This window comes from Giraffa tippelskirchi, chromosome X (assembly GCF_054371585.1).
Source record: "Giraffa tippelskirchi isolate mGirTip1 chromosome X, T2T-mGirTip1v1.2.pri, whole genome shotgun sequence".
NCBI lineage: Eukaryota > Metazoa > Chordata > Mammalia > Artiodactyla > Giraffidae > Giraffa > Giraffa tippelskirchi.
This window is the reverse complement of record NC_137289.1, coordinates 94,733,946-94,754,196: the sequence shown is the minus strand read 5'-3', so window position 1 is coordinate 94,754,196 and position 20,251 is coordinate 94,733,946. Positions and strand designations below refer to the sequence as shown.

General features: G+C 48.1%; 1 long non-coding RNA gene across 1 annotated transcript; it reads right to left on the bottom strand.

Moving 5' to 3' along the window:
* Positions 1-8,432: 8,432 nt before the first annotated feature.
* On the bottom strand, positions 8,433-19,647 carry LOC145535414 (uncharacterized). Its single transcript, XR_014075410.1, has 2 exons — positions 17,521-19,647; positions 8,433-11,491 (listed from the first exon to the last, which is right to left on the bottom strand). It is a non-coding gene; the product is annotated as an uncharacterized LOC145535414 (long non-coding RNA).
* Positions 19,648-20,251: the final 604 nt, after the last annotated feature.

The following is a 20,251-nucleotide window of genomic DNA, read 5'->3' as shown; positions in this document are numbered from 1 at the left end:
GCTGACTTTATTTTTCTGGGCTCAAAAATCACTGCAGATGGTGACTGCAGCCATGAAATTAAAAGACGCTTACTCCTTGGAAGGGAGGTTATGACCAACCTAGATAGCATATTAAAAAGCAGAGACATTACTTTGCCAACAAAGGTCCGTCTAGTAAAGACTATGGGTTTCCGGTGGTCATGTATGGATGTGAGAGGTGGAGTATAAAGAAAGCTGAGTGCCAAAGAATTGATGCTTTTGAACTGTGGTGTTGGAGAGGACTCTTGAGAGTCCCTTGGACTGCAAGGAGATCCAGCCCGTCCATCCTAAAGGAGATCAGTCCTGGATGTTCATTGGAAGGACTGATGTTGAAGCTGAAACTCCAATACTTTGGCCACCTGATGCGAAGAGCTGACTCATTGGAAAGGACCCTGATGCTGGGAAAGATTGAGGGCAGGAGGAGAGGGGGACGACAGAGGATGAGGTGGCTGGATGGCATCACCAACTCGATGGACATGGGTTTGGGTGGACTCAGGGAGTTGGTGATGGACAGGGAGGCCTGGCGTGCGGCGGTTCATGGGGTCGCAAACAGTCGGACACGACTGAGCAACTGAACCGAACTGATAGTGGATATGGTAAAGCCTGTGCCATCCACAGTACTTTTAAGAGCCATTTAGCATTCTCCAGAATGTGTAATCCATACTTATTTGAACCAATCTCTTGTATATAGGCCGGTAGGCTGTTTGCAATTTTTCAGTATTATAAAGAATGCTGAAATGGATATTCTGGTACATTTGTTTCGTGTTAACACATTACGTGGAGAAGGAAACGGCAACCCCCTCCAGTATTCTTGCCTAGGAAATCCCATGGACAGAGGAGCCTGGTGGGCTACAGTCCACAGGGTCACAAGAGTCAGACATGCCTGCGTAACGACACCACTACCACCAACACATTATGTTCAATACTTCTGATTTAAGAAGTAGGATTGTTGGGTCAAAAAGTAATGTCATTTTAAAATGTTTTATATATGTTACCAAATTGCCCTCCAAAAAGGTTGCTTCGATTTGACTCCAAACAATTGGGTATGAAAGTGTCCGTTTTCTTACTTCCTACCCTGTATTTGTCAGCTTGTTGTTTAGTCTCTAACTTGTGCCCAACTCTTTTGCAAGCCCATGAACTGTAGCCCACCAGGCTCCTCTGTGTATGTCCATGGGGTTTTCCAGGCAAGGATAATGGAGTGGGTTGCCATTTCCTTCTTCAGGAGATCTTCCTAACCCAGGGATCCAAGTCCCATCTCCTGCTTGGCAGGGAGATACTTTATTTTACCAGTGAGCCACCTGGGAAGTCCATTTGGCAGCTTAGCCTGGCATGATACAATAATAATAATAATAAAATACCACAGACTAGGTGGTTTAAGGGCTTCCCTAGTAGCTCAGCTGGTAAAGAATCCACCTGCAATGCAGGAGACCTGGGTCCAATCCCTGGGTGGGGAAGATTCCCTGGAGAAGGGCATGAGAACCCACTCCACTATTCTTGCCCGGAGAATCCCTGTGGACAGAGGAGCCTGGCAGGCTACAATCCATGAGGTCGCAAAGAGTTGGACAGGACTGAGCAAGTAAGCACAGCACATTAGGAACAATGTTTGTGAATAAATTTGCCAATTTAGATGAAATTAAGAAATTCCTTGAATGATACAAATTCCCAAAACTAACTCAAGATGAAAGTGGAAAACCTAAATATCCCTAAATCTAACAAACATATGGAACAGGAAACTCCAGGCCCATGTGACTTAACTAGTGAATGCTATGAATTACCTAACGGAGAAATATCCCCAATCCTATACAAATTCTTTCAGAAAGTAGAGGAGGGAAAACCCTTCTCAAATCATTTTATGAGGCCAGCCTTACAAAATACCAAAACCAGATGAAAATGTTGCAAGAAAAGAAAACCACAGACCACTATCCTCATTAAGTTAAGCACAAAAAATGAAATGTTAGCAAATTTAATCCAGCAATATAGAAAGCATTATGGCCAAATGAGATCTACCCCAAGAATGAAAGAGTGGTTATGCATTAAAAAATCATCAACCAGTGTCATTCATCATATTAAGAAAACACAGGAGAAAAACCATATGATCATTTCCATAGATGCCATAAAAGCTTTTGACAATATTCAACAACCACTATGATAAAAACTGTCATCAAACTAGGATTACAAACAGACTTTCTTAATCTGATCAAGGTAATCTACAAAACTCCTACAGCTAACATGATAATGGAGGAAAATATAATCATCAGTGGTCCCTGCAAGACGCACACCACCTCCCAGGCAGTGGTGCCCTAGCCCCGTCATCACCCCCGGCTGTACCGTGCCTGTTGACTAGACCCCCTTCCAGACACAGAAGTAGACCAGCACCCAGCAGGCCAACAGACACAGGGTCACCTCCCAGTTGAGGGCCCCTGGCACCTCCAGCCCTCCAGAGAGCCGCAAGACTTTGTCCCTGGGAAGGGAAAGCCCATGAGAGTTGTGCCAGCAGAGGGCCAAGAGACTGGGGGTGTCCTAGGGGGTATTGCCCTTCCCTCAGCCCTTGAGTCCAGCCAGTCCCACCGGTGCTTCTGGGGGGCCTGATGTAAGTCCCCAGCCTGGAGTCCCTGTAGTCTGTGTGCCTGGAGCCCCAGGCGGCCCAGCCCCATGCCATTCCCAGTGAGTCTAACAGCAGTCCCCCCCGCTTTCCTCCCCAGGTGGGCAGGCACAGCATGCTCCGCATCCCTCGTACCATGCCTCCAGCGCCGGGTCACCCCACTCCCACGTGAAGGCACCTTGCAAGCATACACACAGAGACATATGCCCATGTGAATGCATCCCAACCGTGGCCTCTTTGACGCACACACACACACACACACACACACCCATGTGCATGCCCCTGACCACACGCTCTCTCTGACCACACATACATGCCCACACACAAGCACCTCCACACACAGACACATGCACATGCTTATGTCATGAATCTGTGCGTGTGCTCTCTCTCTGAAACACACCCACGCACACACCTGATGGGCAGGCACCTGTGTAAGGGCACTCTCTTGGACACACACACAGATAAGCACATTCACACGCCTATGTGCATAAATCTGTGCACATGCTCTCTCTTACAAGCACACCCATACACACGCCCATGTGCATGCACCTGCTCATGCGCTCATGCACACAGAAACACATACACACACGTGAGCTATGTGCGAGATACCAGAGGGACAGACCAGCACTGACCCAGGGGTGCCCAGCTCCCTTCTGGGAGTCAATGACAAGGACCTGCGCTCAGCAGGATGGTCACCTGTGAGCGACGCCAAGCTGGCAGCAGCACAGACTTTAGGGTGCACAGGGACCAGGGCTCACTTGGGGTTTTCAGGCTTGGAGTGGAAACAGTCACGTGCCCTGAGGAGTAGGACAGGGTCTGTTTGAGCATGTGCACTGAGGAGCTGCCCCCACACTAAAGGATGGAGCGCCACCCAGAGGCCTCACGGCTGAGCCGTTTACCAGGTTTCTGGGCCTGAGGCAGGGCTGACTTAAGAGGGCCCAGACCACACGGGTGTGTGTCTGCGCACGCGCATTGGGGCAACATGGCGCACGAAGACGTGAAGTTTAAGCAAGGGGTTCCCGGTGCCCGAGAGCCTGCAGTCATCACGGGAACCAATGGTTGGTGGGAACCAATCGTGAGGCAAGACCAAGATGTGTTTCCTCAGGCGCTCTGCCGATGCTGAGTTGCAGGTTGCACTACAGGGCTGGGATCTGTAGGGACGGTTCAGTGTTTCCCGCCGCGGAGGGAAGGGGAGAGGGGTTCAAGATGGAGTCCGAGGCACACGGTGGAGGAGCCACGAGGGCAGCCTGTGAAGACACAGGTGCCACGGCCTCTGCAGCAGGCACAGCACGTGGCGGCCAAGGTGTGCCGGGTGGTGCTGGTGGCCGCGATGGCCCTGGTGACCCAGATGGCCCTGGTGATGCCATCAGTCAAGGAGTCCCTGTTGGCTCCAGCGACCTGAATGATCCCAGAGGCCCCAGCGCTGCAGGAGAGCCAGATGGTGCAGCCTGTGCAATTATGCAGATCCCGGGGGCACCCCACGCACCAGGGTGTGGTGGAGACGCTGCACCCGGAGCCGGAGTTCTGAGTAACTGAGACTTCCAGTTCTATCCTATTCCAGGAGCCCCGGTGGGCCAGGCGGCCGGGGGGGTCGGGGTGTGGGCTAGGGGTGGTTTGGGGGGTTGCAGGGGGCGGGGCCTAAAGTGTAGGAGGAGGGTACTCTGGGGGGCTGGAGGGTATGGGTCAGGGGTGGTCTGGCTGCCAGGGCATGATGGTGAGGAAAAGCAACCTGAAGAGGTCCAGAGGGCCAGGCAGTGATGGCCAGGGTGTCCGGCGGCAGCCTTGTGGGAGAAGGCGGGTCTCCGTGAGCAGGGAGCCTGACGTACAGGCAAAATGAGAAATGTGGATGGTACCTTAACTGTATCTCCACCAGCAGCCTCGCAGTGCCTTTCTCATCGCACGCGCAGGCGGACAACGCCCGCCACCTCCTGACTCGATGTACTCAAATGCGATGGCCGGTTCGGAGGGAGCTCTACGTTAATGGGCGCATGTTGGTTCTGTTAGTTCTAAAGGGGCCCGGGGCGGTGGAGGGGTGGTGGGTGGTGACCAGTCTCGGCCCAGGAGGAGCCATAATGGAGGGTTAAGCCTAGAGGAGAAGTGTGGTGCTCTGGGCTTGTCGGTGTGCGGGGACAAAGGGAGGACATGCTCCTCTTCCTCCTTCTCGGCGGGAGCTTGAATTTCATTTTCCCTCCCTTTTAGCCGATTGACTGCTGAAGACCATGCCCTGCTCCAGACGGCTGTCGCCTTCTGTCTGGAGCAGCTTTCCCTGGTGATGTGGACCTTGCAGCACTTTGTGCCCCCCGCCTTTTTGCTCAGTCTCAGCACAGACGAGGGCCTTAAACCTAGCCTACGTGCCCTAGCCTCAAGTGTCCTTCCCAAGGGCATTGGTTTCTGCAGTAGTTTGATGGGGCTTCATCTTGTTCCTGTGATGCTGTTTGGGGGCTCAGGGTCCACATAGTTTGTTTGGTGATTGTTAACTGCAGAAAATAAAACTGAGCTACTGTGCTGTTCAGTTCAGTTCAGTTCAGTCGCTCAGTCGTGTCCGACTCTTTGCGACCCCATGAACCGCAGCACGCCAGGCCTCCCTGTCCATCACCAACTCCCGGAGTTTACCCAAACCCATGTCCACCGAGTCGGTGATGCCATCCAACCATCTCATCCTCTGTCGTCCCCTGCTCCTCCTGCCCCCGATCCTTCCCAGCATTAGGGTCTTTTCCAGTGAGTCAACTCTTCGCATGAGGTGGCCAAAGTATTGGAGTTTCAGCTTCAACATCAGTCCTTCCAGTGAACACCCAGGACTGATCTCCTTTAGGATGGACGGGTTGGATCTCCTTGCAGTCCAAGGGACTCTCAAGAGTCTTCTCCAACACCACAGTTCAAAAGCATCAAGCTAAAATTAACGTCAGACACTGTGCTGTGTCTGACGTTAATTTTAGCTTGTTCACTTCCTAATACTGGGATCATCCTCCGGTTGAAGGGGAGGTTCTGAGATCCAGACGTTCAAGGAGTACAACATAAGAGAAGACAATGTAAGAAGTGGGAGAATAAGAAAGTTGTGTACTGCCATTCAGTATTGATTTTGGAATATTTTCTCAGTTTTATAGTTACATTTATATATTAAGATATAATACCAGAACATTGTTGTTGTTGTTCAGTCTCTAACTAGTGTCCAACTCTTTGCAACCCCATGGACTGTAGCAAACCAGGCTCTGTGTCCCCACTGTCTCCTGGAGTTTGCTCAAGTTCATTTCCATTGAGGGGGTAATGCTGTCAAACCATGTATTCCTCTGTCCTCCCATTCTCCTTTGGCCTTCAGTCTCTCCCAACATCAGGGTCTCTTCCAGTGAGTCAGCTTTTCGCATCTGCTGGCCAAAGTGTTGAAGCTTCAGCTTCAGCATCAGTCCTTCCAATGCAAATTCAGGACTGATTTCCTTTAGGTTTGACTGGTTTGGTCTTGCAGTCCAAGGCACTCTCAAGAGTATCCTTGTATCCTGAAACCATACCAAACTCACTAATTAATTGTAATAGCTCTTTTGTAGATCCCATTGACCTTCCTAAATAGACCATCATTTTGTCTGTAAATAAATACACATTTATCTCTTTCCTTTCCCATTGATGCATTTGAACTGATTTCTGTTAAAATGAAATCTCCATCACTTTGGCCACCTGATGCGAAGATCTGACTCATTGCCAAAGACCCTGATGCTGGGAGAGATTAAAGGCAGGGGGAGAAGGGAATGACAGAAGACGAGATGGTTGGATGGCATCACGACTCCACGGACATGAGTTTGAGCAAGTTCTGGGAGATGGTGAAAGACAGGGAAGCCTAGAGAGAAGCAGTCCGTGGGGTTGCAAAGAATTAGACTCAACTGAGTGACTGAACAACAACACACTGACTTCTGTTATAATGGATTGGAGTTTCCTGCTTCTTTGCCTCCTGGTAATTTTAGATCGGATGCCAAGCATTATCGAATGTCCCTTGCATGCTCGACTTTTTTCTATTCCTAAACTCATTCTTGAGCTTTATTCTGAAATCTTGTTAAGATGCTTGGACCCAGTTGGATCCTTTTGGGTCTTACTTTTTAAGATTGGCTCTGTAGGACCAGAGCAGATCTTAGTGTAGGATGAATTTAATTAACTGAAATCGTCAATGTCCGAGAAGGCTATAGCTGGAAACAAGGACTCTTTTTAAAAATTTTATTTATGAACGTTATTTGTTTATTTTTGCCTGTGCCACCTCTTGTTAACTGTGTGCAGGTTGTCTGTGCTTGTAGCCAGCAGGGGCTACCCTCAAATTGCTGTGCTCAGGCTTCCCATTGCAGAGGCTTCTCTTGTCGAGGAGCATAGACTCTAGATCTGAGTGAGCTCAGTAGATGTGGCACACGGGCTTAGGTGCGCCGGGCATGTGGGATCTTCCTGGCCCAGGGATCGAACCCATGTGCAGGCAGATTCTTAACCACTGGACCGCCAGAAAGCCAAAACAAGGAGTCCTATACAGTATCAGAGTGATAGTAAAATCTGTCTGGACATTTCTTTCTTTCTTTCTTTTTTTTCCTTTACAATATTGTATTGGTTTTGCCATACATTAACATGAATATCTGGACATTTGATTGGCACTTTTTAATACATTTTAAGATGTTCATATCCTTTGACCCAGTTTTGGGAATCTATCGTAGAAAAATTCTTGTATATGTGAGCAAGGCAGAATTGGCCACAGTATTAATTACTGCATTGGTTCTCATTGTGAAAAACTAGTAGAATGTAAATCCAGGGGGAAACATTGAGTAAATCATGGTAATTCCATCCTGCTAGAGTAACATATGGCAATCAGAGAGCAAACCAGATAGCTGGGAACTAATATGGAAAGAGATCAAAGCAAATTGCAGAATTCTGGGTCTGGCATATCCCTGTCTTTCAGGACTTTCTGACCCTATGAACATGCAGGGCAGTGCAGAGAATAACCACGCAGAATAAGCGCCACCCCCTCAACTGTCAGTGTTATCACTGGACACCAGGGAAAATCATTTCAGTGTTTAGATTTCCGCGTTGTTTAACTATCTTCATAAAGAATCATGACTTTTGAAATGATGTTGCTTTGGAACATAAAGGTCTGTTCCATTTCCCCATTGGAAAAAAGCGCTTACTTAGAAATTTTAATTCAGCAAAGGTCTGTGAGGGAGCATTGGGAAGAGGACACCCCCATGAAGTGGATGTGGACCCCCAGAGTCAGGGGACGGGAGCTAATGGGACAGTCAGTAGCAGGGCCGATGCTCACATTAATGAAGAATCTTCCCTATCTCACTTTAAAAAAATAGAAATTGATTTTGAATTTGAGGAAAAGTCTATACCAGCATCGAGGACGTCTATGGGTTTTGTCACCCGGCGTCCATTTTCCTTCTCTTGGTTCTGGTATCCTCCTGTCACCCTGGGAAATCACCACTTTCCTTTTCTCTCACCCATTACGATTGTGATAGAGTTGACTTCACCTCCGATTCCAGGAGTGGGCATATGGCTCAACATGGCCAATCGGAGCACTGCTTTCGTCCAGCCGGGGTGATATCATCCAACCAGTGACACTTTGGGAGCTGTAGGGGAGGCAGGCTGGCAAGGGACAGAGGGGGAGCTGGAGCGAGAAGGCAGATCTCAGGGAACCAAATGCTGGATCCAGCCTTGCCTGAAGACAGAAACTACCTCTGTACCTTGTAGTTACACAGACCCAGAAGTTCTCCCTTTGGCGTAAACCAAGGCGGCTATTTTGTATTGATTTGTTCCTTTCTTCACTTGCAATAGCAAAGTCTTCACTATTATTGAATTGAGGTACCACAGTTTTATTACTGAATTTTCTTGCTAAGGGATTGGCTCTTAGGTAAATAACTGCCAAGCCATATGGTAGAAAAGGAGACAAATCAGAGTTTTTGTGGGCAAATCGCCAAAGAGGGAGGGGAGTGTTTACAACGGGCAGATGGAGGAAAGGGCAAAAGCTGGAGAAGGGGCACTGGGGACAGCCCTTTCCAGACAGTGCTCCCCAAACTGGCCCAGAATGGTGAAGTCAGTCCACCCGGGGGATGGGACTCTCGTCTGATTCTCCCTTCCTCAGCCAGCAAACTTGGAGTCATTCAGCTACTTTGACCCCATACATGGACTGCTGAAGCTGCTGGGTTGCTTTAAAACCTGTCACGTCCTATAATTACTCAGTTCCAAACCCTCCAACGGGCTCCCTCTCAGTCAGAGTTGAAGCCTCAGGCTTCCAGTGGCCTGAAAAGTCCTACACGGTCCAGCCTGCATCTTCTCTGGCTTCATAACTTCCCTTTCCAGTATCCCTTTTGTAAGGTACGGAGTTAGAGTAGGCGAGGTTCAGAAAAAGAATGAGACTGGCACTCTACAGGAACAGATCACCTTCAATGAAGTGAGAAGGGGCAGCAGTGAGATTAGCGAGCTGCTGCACTTATCGAAGAAAAGAGAAAGTATATATAGGCATGTATGTAGAAAGCTACTGTCTTAAGGGGGCCTGTTCTTCTCCAAGGTTGCTGGGAGCAGTTATCTCTTAAATGGCTGGGGCAAGGAGTTCTGGAGATCGGCCAGAGGCTGGGCTGGCTTGGAGCTGGGCATAATCAACCTAATGTCTATTTTTTCTTCGGGTGAGAGAGTTCTTTGTTTTGCCTAGAATGGTGGGGAGGACCTGGAGGGGAGTTTTAACTCCAGGCTACCTTGAGCCATGCAACTTTCCTTCATTCTAGACGTTAAGGAATATATTTAAAAAGAGAAAGAGATGTGGGCGCCGTTAATGTTCAGGGCTTCTTCGTGCTGATAAATGAGGGTCAGGGGTTTGTAGTCTGGGAGGAAGGAAGTCTAAGGCCCGTAGTGCTGATTTTCTATTCTCGCCATCAGAGTTTCAAGCAAAAGAACCGTCTTGACTTGGTCTCGCGAGATGGCCCGAATCCATTCTTGCAGAAACCTTTGAAAGAGATTGAAGGGACAGGGTCCAAATAAGAGGAATAAAATGATAAGTACCAATGGTCCCAAGAAAGGGAGTAACCAAGGGAGGGCCTGTTGGAACAGGTTTTGGGGAGTGTAAAGGTTTTGTAACTCTTTTTTTGCAGCGTTCAATTCTGTCTCTAAGTTCTTTGACTCTGCCCTGGACTATGCCCGTTTCATTAACAAAAGAGCAGCAGTCTTCCCCTAGAAAAAGGCAGGTCCCTCCCTTTTCTGCGGTGAGAAGGTCCAGGGCTCGCCTATTTTGTAGGGCCACAGAAGCTAATGAGTTAATTTGTCTTTGGACTGAAACGAAGGACTCTGCTACTTGCTCCATATCCTCATTAAGTCCTTGGGACAGCTTGTAGTAAAAGTGGACTGAGGTCGAGATGCCCCCAATCCCAGTGCCTAGGGCTGCTGCTATGCCAGTCCCAATCAGGAGGGGGGCTATGACAGCTCGTCTTTTTCTGTGGGAAAGTTTCTCTTGGGGGTAGACTATTTGTTCTACCTCTTCTTCTTTGAGGAATGTTAGACCCGGGGTCAGGAAGACCAAGATGCAAGGTCCAGGGGGGTCAAGGGGGAGACATGAATATGCATAGGTCCCACAGAGAATGAAGATTCCCGTGTTGGTGCAATTATTCGTGCTGTCCCAGAGAACCCAAGTGGAACAGAAGGAGGGAGTGGAGTTTGTAAGACCAGTGTAGTTGGGACTAGAGTAGTTGATACAGGTTAGGTTTGAAGAGGCAGACAGTAGGACATTGTCAGAGACTGGCCCAATAAGTTGTGTGGTTTTTTTTTGTTGGGAAGGGGAGGTATAGTTGTCCTGTGACAGCCAGGTTGAGGGTAAGGGAATTGCTGCATGTGGTGAGGGAGACAGTGACATGCATATCCAACACTGGGATGTGTGTTGTGTGTACTGGAAGAATTGGAAAGAAGAGTTGAAAAGGCGGGTAAGGTGTTGGTTATCAGAGGGAGGTTTTAGGAGAGGCCGTAATTGGGAAAGGAGGTCTAGGCATTTATAAGTCTCGGGGGTCGCCTGTAACTGGGAAATTAATTTCTTTATAACTTGTTCTTGTTTGTTGTTTTTTTTTTTTTCTGATTTTGATCTAGTATCCCGCCCCTATCTAAGTATCCCCAGTGGATAATGGGATAGAAACATATGTTTTTTCCATTTGGCTTTTGACAGGTGCTCACGAAACCTCCTCTCTTTTGTACTTTAACAGTGAGTAGGGGTTTGGACTCCCCTCCCCCCCACCCGAGGTTCATGGTACATGGTCTTGGAGCCATATTATAACATGAGGAATGAACATGGGAATAAATGTCTGAACAGGGGCAGGGACTAGCCAGAAGACTGGGGAGTACAGCAAGGATAGGGAACAGAGGAGTCATGGTCCTGTTAGTTAGGCAGTACAGAGGAAATAGTACCCTAGGAGTAGAACACAGCTAATGACATAGGCGATGCCAATGGAAAGACGAAGGATAAGCGACCAGTCCTGAGGGGAGATACTTATTAGGCCTATAGCAAGGGCTAAGATTAAGAGTGCAGTTATAGTTAGAGAGACAGGAAGAGGCCAGCCAGGGCGAGGGCCAGAAGGTCCCAAGTTGGTGGTGGTTTGAATCTGAGGAGGAACAGTGTTCATTAGGATGTAGAATGATGTAGCGAATGAGAGTAAAGAAATCAATTTCGTCTGGAGTCAGGTTGTAGAAGGTTCCCTGAAGCCACAGTTGAGACCCCAGCATGGTCAGGTCTTCGAAGGAGGTTCCTGTTGGGGCGCTGGTCTAGAGGTCTTGTAGTAGTTGGGTCAGGAACAGCTGTAGGTTGAAGAGTGTCCAGGTCATTCGGTGTCTTCTTAGATGGTCGACAGAGGTTGTCGTCGGGTAATTTTTTAGGAGGTGGGCCTGTGAGAGAGACCTGATAGGGGTCAGTTAAGGAGGGCAGTGCAGGATCAGATTTGAGGTGAGGGAGGTGTTCCCAGGAGGTGACTCCAGTGGGTAATGGGATAGAAACATGTGTTTGTTTGTTTGTTTGTTTGCAAAGGCAGTTTAATGTCTTAAGAAACTTGTGTCATGCACAAAACTCTCTTCTACTTGCCACAAACCTTTTTTACACTTTCTGTATTCATCACTTTATTTGCCCATTCATAGAACAGCCATCTGTAAGCCATACCTCTTTTTCTCTTAATAAAATGTACCACACATAGAACTTTTGGGTTTCACTTTCCACAAACCTTTTTTACCCTTTCTGTATTCATCCATTCATAGAACAGCCATCTATAGGCCATACTTCCTTTTTCTCTTAATTCCATTTCTTTTACCTTTTTACTGAACACATGCATCTTACTTTCTTTCAGAAACCATGAACTGTTGTTTAGCTCATTTATAAATTAACCTCAGCAATGTTATCCAGAGACAAAGACATACACTGAGACATACATATATATCCAGACAGACAGAGATCTCACAGTTTTCTGCTTTAATATTAAAAGGTCTTTTTGCCCTCTTTTTTTTTTTTTTTTTTGGCTTGATGTTGTACTAAGGCTGTCATCTAAGGCTGACATCTCAGGCAAAGTGGGTTGTCTATTTCAATAATGTGATAAGAGTTAAGTACAGGCTGTTGCCTAGGCATGTTTCTGTTATATCAGGGTTGGAGCTGTTGGGTCAAGAACAGCTGTAGGTTGAAGAGTGTCCAGGTAGCGCAGGATGAGAAGTGACCTGTTTTAGGCAGGAGAGGTGTACCCAGGAGGTGACCTTCTCGAGTTTAGCTGCGGTTGGGGTAAGCAGGATGATTTTGAATGGTCCCTGCCACTTTGGGTTTAGGTCACCCTGGGGATTATCTGACAGATAGACCATGTCCCCAATTTGTAAAGGGGGCAAGGGGGCTTGGGGGTCAGGGGCAAGCAGGTTGTGGTTGACGAATTTCGAGAGGGCATTGCGGAGTTCCGCCAGCAGAGGGGAGTGTAGGAAGCTTGGTATGGGAAGAGGTTCACGGGGGAGTCCAGGAGGGAGCATGGGCCTTCCGTACATCACCTCAAAGGGGCTCAGCCACAAGGGCTTTCTGGGCAAAGCCCACATTTTGTGGAGAACAGTTGGCAATAGTTTAGTCCAATCCAGATGTACCTCGAGGGTTAATTTAGTACGAGTTTCTTTGATTATTCTATTCATCCTCTCTACCTTTCCTGAGGACTGGGGATGATATGGAATGTGAAATTTCCAGGGTATCTGTAAGAATTAGACAAGTTGTTGGGTGACCTTGGACGTAAATTCTGGGCCCTTATCAGACTGTAGGGATGAAGGCAGGCCAAACCTGGGGATAATTTCTGTGAGGAGGATTTGGGCCACGGTGTGGGCTCTTTTGTTTGTCATGGGAAATGCTTCTACCCATCCTGAAAAGGTGTCCACAAGGGCCAGGAGGTATCTGAATCTCCAAACCGGGGGCATATGAGTCAAGTCTATCTGCCAAACCTGTGCTGGGAGGCTGCCTCACATTTGATGGGTTGGAAAGGAGGTGGGTTTAAGGTTGGAATTGGGATTAATACGTTGACATGGTTGACAGGAGCGGTTAAGGTTATCTAAATATTGTTGGTCAGCAGTGGATGTGGGGAAGTGGTTACGGAGGAACTGTTGGAGTGTCTTGGATGAGGGATGAAAGAGTGAGTGTAGATAAGAGAGGATTTTTCTGGTGGTGGGAGGGTCGGATGGAGTCAGAGCTAAGATGACAGGGGACTGGAGGGAGGGATGGGACAGGGCTATTTCTTTTGCCTTCTGGTCTGCAGCTTTGTTGTAGGCTGATATGAGACTTTTCTTTTGATGTCCCCTACAGGGGAGGATGGCAGTTTTGTTTGGTAAGAGTGCTGCTTCTAGAAGTTTGTGGATCAGGTCTGAATTAATAATGGGGGAATCCCTTTTGGGTTAGGAAACCTCTCTCTCTCCATATTAGGATGTTTGAGTGAAGTAGGTTACAGGCATATTTGGAGTCTGTGTGGATGTTAACCCTTAGATATTTAGTCAGAGTCAAAGCTCTGGTGAGAGCTATCAGTTCTGCCTGTTGGGAGGTGGTGTGAGGTGGCAGAGGTGAAGCTTCAGTTGTCTGGGTCTCGTAATTGTGGCAAAGGTCCCTCTGGATGGTGGCATATCCCGCTGCGAAGGGTGGGGATTTTTGAGAGCCGCCATCAACGAACCAGTGTGAGGTGTCTGGGTCTAAGATGGGCTGATCTGTTAAATGTTGAAAGGGGTTTTGGGTAAGATCTACTGTTAGGCTGCAGCTATGTAGGAGAGGGTCTGTTGTAGAGGACGTGGGTAATAAGCTGACGGGGTTAAGGGGAGAGCAGGGGGAGAATGAGAGCCGAGGGTCGAGGAGAAAGGCATGTAGGACTTGCACCCTGGAAGGGGGAAGGGAGAGGAATGCCCGATGTGATAGTAAGTCTCGGAAGGTGTGTGGAGAACAGACTGTTAAAGGGGCATGTCAAGAGAGTTTATTTGCTTCACGTACGAGGGCTGCGATAGCAGCCATGGCCGGTATGCAGGGAGGCCACCCCTTGGCCACCATGTCAAGCTGTTTTGACAGATAGGCTATGGGAGCCCAGGTGTCTCTGGCCTGCTGACATAGAAGTCCTAGGGCCTGCCCTTGGTTGGAATCGGCAAAGAGAAAGAATGGTCTGGTGTGATCTGGCAGGTAGAGAGTTGGCACTCGGAAGAGGTTCTGGGTGAGCTGGCGAATAGGATCGGCCAGAGAGGTGGTGTTAAAGAGGGGCTCATCTGGACATCCTTTAGTAGCCTCATAGAGCAGCTTTGCAATGAGGGAGAAATTAGGGATCCAGATACGGAAAAAGTTTAGGAGGCCAAGGATAGACAGGAGTTAGTTCTCTTTTTGTTTTTGGAAGTGAAAAGTTAATTAAGGCCTAGATTCTATCTGGGGGAATAGTTTTTTGTTGGTGGGATATGGAGAGCCCCCAGTAGGTGATATTTGTCTGTACTACTTGGGCCTTGGATTGGGACACCCGATAACCCCAGGACCCCAGGGCCTCAAGGAGCTTGGCAGTATGTTGGAGACAGAGTTTTTGGGTTGGGCTACAAAGGAGGAGGTCATCTACGTACTGGAGGAGATGACTTGGGGCTAGGTCGAGTGTGGCTCCTTTTGTAAAGCCTTTCCCCAAAAGTGGGGGCTGTCTCTGAACCTCTGGGGGAGAACTGTCCATGTTAGTTGTTGGGACACGTGAGTCTCAGGGTCTTGCCAGGTGAAGGCGAAAAGGGGTTGGGAGAGGCGATGGAGGGGGATGGTGAAAAAGGCGTCTTTGAGATCTAGTACTGTGAAGTGGGTTGCAGTTGGGGGTATGGCAGACAGAAGGGTGTAAGGGTTAGGGACTACTGGGAATGTTGGCGTAATAGCCTCATTGATTTTTCTCAGGTCCTGGACCAGTCTCCAAGAGTTTGGTCCCTTTCTTACTGCCAGAATAGGGGTGTTGTGTGGTGAATGGGTAGGAATTAAGATAGAGGCCTGAAGAAGATGGCCTATGATAGGCTTAAGTCCCTTGTGGGCCTCTGGGGTGAGAGAGTACTGTTGTTGGGTGATTATAGTCGAGGGGTCTTTTAGGGTAATGTGGACTGGGGGATGATGTTTGGCTATGGATGGATGATCAGCATCCAAGACTTGGGGGTCTAAGGCAGGTAGATCCAAGGGAAGGTCAGGGGTGAGGGATAGGGATGGTCCAGGTGCCATCTGCATGCAGAATATAGAGACTGTATCGAGGGGGGTTATGGTAATAAAGACTCCCAATTTGGATAATAGATCTCTCCCTAGGAGTGCCATTGGGCACTTAAGCATTATGAGGAATGAGTGTATGAGGGTCAATTTTCCAAATTGACAGAGTAATGGAGGGCTGATTTTTTGGCCTTAAGGGAACTCCAGAGACCCCCTTGATTGTGAGTTCTGAGTCTTCAGTTGGGCCAGAGTAGGAAGTTAAGAGAGAGAAAGCGGCTCCAGTGTCTACTATAAAGGAGGTCTTTTTTCTGGCCACTACCCCGTCTACCCTAAGTTCCGAGCTCATGTCCGGGACATGGGCTGGGGGGCTGCAACCTAGGCCCCGTCATTGGAACAACTTTCATAGTGTTGGGCTGGGGCTCTGGGGAGAAGTGGGGATCTCCCCAGGGGCACCAGGGCATCCCTGTGGACATTCCATTCTCCAGGTCTGGGAGGTAGGGACCTCTCCAGGGGTGTCAGGGCGTCCCTGGAGACAGTCCACCTTTTAGTGTCTCCACTGACCACAGGTTGGGCGTGCTTTTGTGGGGGGGGTGTCACGGGTTTGGGCATGCCTTTGCCCAGTGTCCAGACTGGTTGCATCAGAAGCAGGGTCCGGGGCGGGGGGTCTTAAGTCCCAGTCTGGGATGACTTGGGCCGGGCTGATCTCTTCCCTTAATTGCTGCCGCCAAAAGGGCATATTTAGCTTTTCTCTCATGGTCTTTTTCTCTCTTAGCTTCCTCCTCTCTATTATTGAACACCTTGAAGGCTACTTCTAGAAGGTCTCTTTGGGGGATCACAGGGCCCTTCTCTAGTTGTCGAAGCTTGTGTCTAATGTCAGGGGCGGACTGGCTGATGAATTGAACATGAAGGTAGAGTAACCCAGCAGGGCTGGTGATATCTAGGTTGGAATACTTTTGGATTGCCTCTATGAGGCGTGCTAAGAATAACAGTGGATTTATGTGTGCCCCTTGGGTGATTTCTCTGACTTTATCATAACTGACATGGATATGAGTATTTTTCTGCATTCCTTCTAGAAGGCAAGTAATCGTATGATTGAGTCTCTTGATACCTGGGTCATTGGGCTGGTAAGTCCAGTGGGGATCTTTTTGAGGCACCGCCTCATCAGCAACTGGGCTATCCCGGTCTTGGTTATGTAAGTGATCGGCGTGGGCTTTTGCTGCTTGCCAGATACGGTCTTTTTCATCTGGGGTGAGAGTGGCATTTAGGATATAATATATGTCACTCCATGTGAGGTTATAGGCCTGGGAGAGTCTCAGGAATTGTTTTCTGTATCTGGTAGGATTTTCATAAAATGATCCTAACTTATCTTCTATCTGGCTCATATCTGACAATGAAAATGGCATGTGCACTCGTGTGGGGCCCTCTGGTCCTGCCACCTCTCTCAGGGGAAACATATGTTGGGTATGTGACCGTGTGGCAGGAGGGGAGGGAAGAAGGGAGGGATGGTCAGGGAGATGGGGTGGCGGGTTTGAGGGGGAGTCAGGAGATGTTTTGGGGTCAGTAGGTGAATTGGATGAGGGGGAAGGAGAGGGTTGGCGGGGTGGCAGATAGGGAGGGGGCTCGTCTGCTGGGTCAAATTCTGGGGGTGTGGAAGGTCATGACCAGTGGTTAGTTGAAGAAGAAGAGCCCTTTTGTTTGGGAGGCAAGGTGCATAGAAGGACCTTGGGGGTGGAGCAGTTCTTGCATAAGGGTGGCCTGCTCCGAAGGGCTCAAAAGGCTTGGGCATATGGGACTTCTGACCCTTTGCCATTCCGTTTGAGGAAGTTAGTGAGATCTGATAAAATATTGAAAGCAAAAGTCCCGAACTCAGGCCAGCAGTCTTGGTTGTCTAATTGGTATTGAGGCCAGATCTGTATACAGAGTTGTTTCAAGCGGTTAGCTTTGAGTTCAGTGAGAGAGAGTGGCTTGAGATTTTTGAGAACACAGGCCAGAGGGGAATCCTTTAGGACAGATTGGCCAGATCCCATAATTGAAAGGCAAGCAGAGGCTCCTATTGGGAGCTCGAGTTGTCACCATAGTTGCAATAGGAGTTATGAGAAGAGAGCTCTGTGTCGAGGTGGAGCGTCCCCTACTGTCGCCTACAGAGTGGCCCTAGGCCGAGGGTCCCTGGGACCCGGAGAGGACTAAGTTTTAGGGCGCCTCTAGAAAAACCGTCCGGATTGGATCTTACCGTAATTTAGGGGCCGGCTTGAATGCAGTGTTGCATGTAAAGCGGTAGAATGGCAAAAGGCCTCTCTCCTGGAGTTGATCGGTCTCGAGAAAAAGAGAGTGTAGAGAAAACAGGAAGCGGGGCGCAGTATTCCTCAGGGTACGTGGAAAACCAATAAAGCCCTTACACAGGACTTGTACCGCTCACGAAGGCACAAGGCGTCCTCTCGAGGAGGTCTTGAAAGCTCGGGCAGGAAAGTGAGCTCGACAGTCTTCCACGCTCCGAAGAGCTGGCCGTGGAGAAGGAGAAGGAACCTCAACCTCCTGGGTGTCAGCATCAAAAATGTAAGGTACGGAGTTAGAGTAGGCGAGGTTCCGAAAAAGAATGAGACTGGCACTCTACAGGAACAGATCACCTTTAATGAGGTGAGAAGGGGCAGCAGTCAGGTTAGCGAGCTGCTGCACTTATCTAAGAAAAGAGTAAGTATATATAGGCATGTATGTAGAAAGCTACTGTCTTAAGGGGGCCTGTTCTTCTCCAAGGTTGCTGGGAGTAGTTATCTCTTAAATGGCTGGGGCGAGGAGTTCTGGAGATCGGCCAGAAGCTGGGCCAGCTTGGAGCTGGGTGTAATCAACCTAATGTCTATTTTTTCTTTGAGTGAGAGAGTTCTTTGTTTTGCCTAGAATGGTGGGGAGGACCTGGAGGGGAGTTTTAACTCCAGCCTACCTCGAGCCATGCAACTTTCCTTCACTGCTGATATGGAGAGAAGGTTTTCACCTTTGCACAGAAGATCAAACCAGCCACAACATGCCCTTAAGCCAAAGCTTTACTCAGAGCAAAGCTGTAACTCTTCTCCTTTGTGAAGCCTGAGAGAGTTGAATGAAGCTGCAAAGGAAAAGTCTGAATCTAGCAGAGGCTGGATCATGAGGGTTAATGAAAGCTGTCTCTGGAACATAAAAGTGCAAGTTGAAGTCGCAAGTGCTAACGTAGAAGCTGCAGCAACTTATCCAGAAGATCTAGTTACAATAACTAATAAAAGTGGCTACACCAAACAACAAATTTCCAGTGTAGTCAAACAGCTTTATATCAGAAGAAGATGTCATCTAGGACTTTTCATAGTCAGCGAGAATGCAAGGCCTGACTTGAAAGTTTCTAAGAACAAGCTGGCTCTCTTTTAGGGGCTAATGCAGCTGGTAACTTTAAGAAAGAAGCCAATGTTCACTGAGCATTCTGAAAATCCTAGCGCTCCTAAGAATTAGGCTAAATGTATTCTACCTGTCCTTTGGAAGTGGGCTTCCCTGGTGGCTCAGACAGTAAAGAATCTGGCTAGAGTGAAGGAGACCTGGGTTCGATGCCCGGGTAGGGAAGATCTCCTGGAGAAGGGAATGGCAACCTACTCCAGTCTTCTTGCCTGGGAGAATTCCGTGGACAGAGGAGCCTGGTGGGCTACAGTCCATGTGGCCACAGAGTCAGACACGACTGACAGACTCACATTTTCACTTTCACTCTACCTATCCTCTGTCAGTGGAACAACAAAGCCTGGATGACAGCACATCTGTTTACTGCATGGTTTACTGAATATTTTAAGCCTGTTCTTGAGACATATTGCTCAGAAAAATAAAAAGATTGCTTTCAAAATATTACTGCTCTCTGGCAATGGACCAGTCACCCAAAAGCTCTAATGGAGATGTACAATGAGATGAATATTGTTCTCATACCTGCTACCACCCTATTCATTCTACAACTCATGGATCAAGGAGTAATTTCAGCTTAAGCCTTATTATTTAAGAAATACATTTCATAATGCTTTAGCTGCCATAGGTAGTGATTCCTCATATAGATCTGGGCAAGGGCAATTGAAAATATTCTGAAAAGGTTTCACCATTCTAGATGCCATTAAGAACATTCATGACTCATGGGAGGATGTCAAAATATTGACATTAACAGGAGTTTGGAAGAAGTGGGTTCAACTCTCATGGATGATATTGAGGGTTTCAGGACTTCACTGAAGGAAGTAACTGCCGATGTCAGAAATAGCAAGAGAATTAGAATTTGAAGTAGAGCCTGAAGATGTGACTTAAGTGCTGCAATCTCATCGTGAAGCTTGAATAGATGAACAGCTGCTTCTTACGTGTGAGCAAAAAAAAAAAAAAAGTTTTTTGAAATAAACTCGACTACAGGTGAAGATGCCATGAAGATTGCTGTATATGACATCAACTTAGTTGATAAAACAGAATTTGAAAGGATTGACTCACATTTTGATAAAAGTTCTGCTGTGGGTAAAATGCTATATCAAACAGCATCAGATGCTGCAGAGAAGTTGTTCGTGAAAGGAAGAGATAGTGAGGCAAATTTCATTTCTGTCTTATTTTAAGAAATGCCACAGTCACCCCAGCAACCACCATCTTAGTCAAGGTGGAGGTGGTACCCATCAACATCAAGGCAAGACTCTCCGTTAGCAAAATGACTGCGACTCACCGAAGACTCAGATGATGGTTAGCATCTTTTAGGCCTCAGTGCTGTTCTGTGCTCAGTAGTGTTTGACTCTTTGCAACACCATGAACTGTAGCCCTCAAGGCTCCTCTGTCCAAGGGATTTTCCAGGCAAGAATACTGGAATGGGTTGCCATTTCCTACTCCAGGGGGTCTTCCTGACCCAGGGATTGACCCACTGTCTCTTGCATCTCCTCTGCTGGCAGGCAGATTCTTTACCACTGTGCCACCTGAGAAGCCCTTTAAGAATAAAATATTTC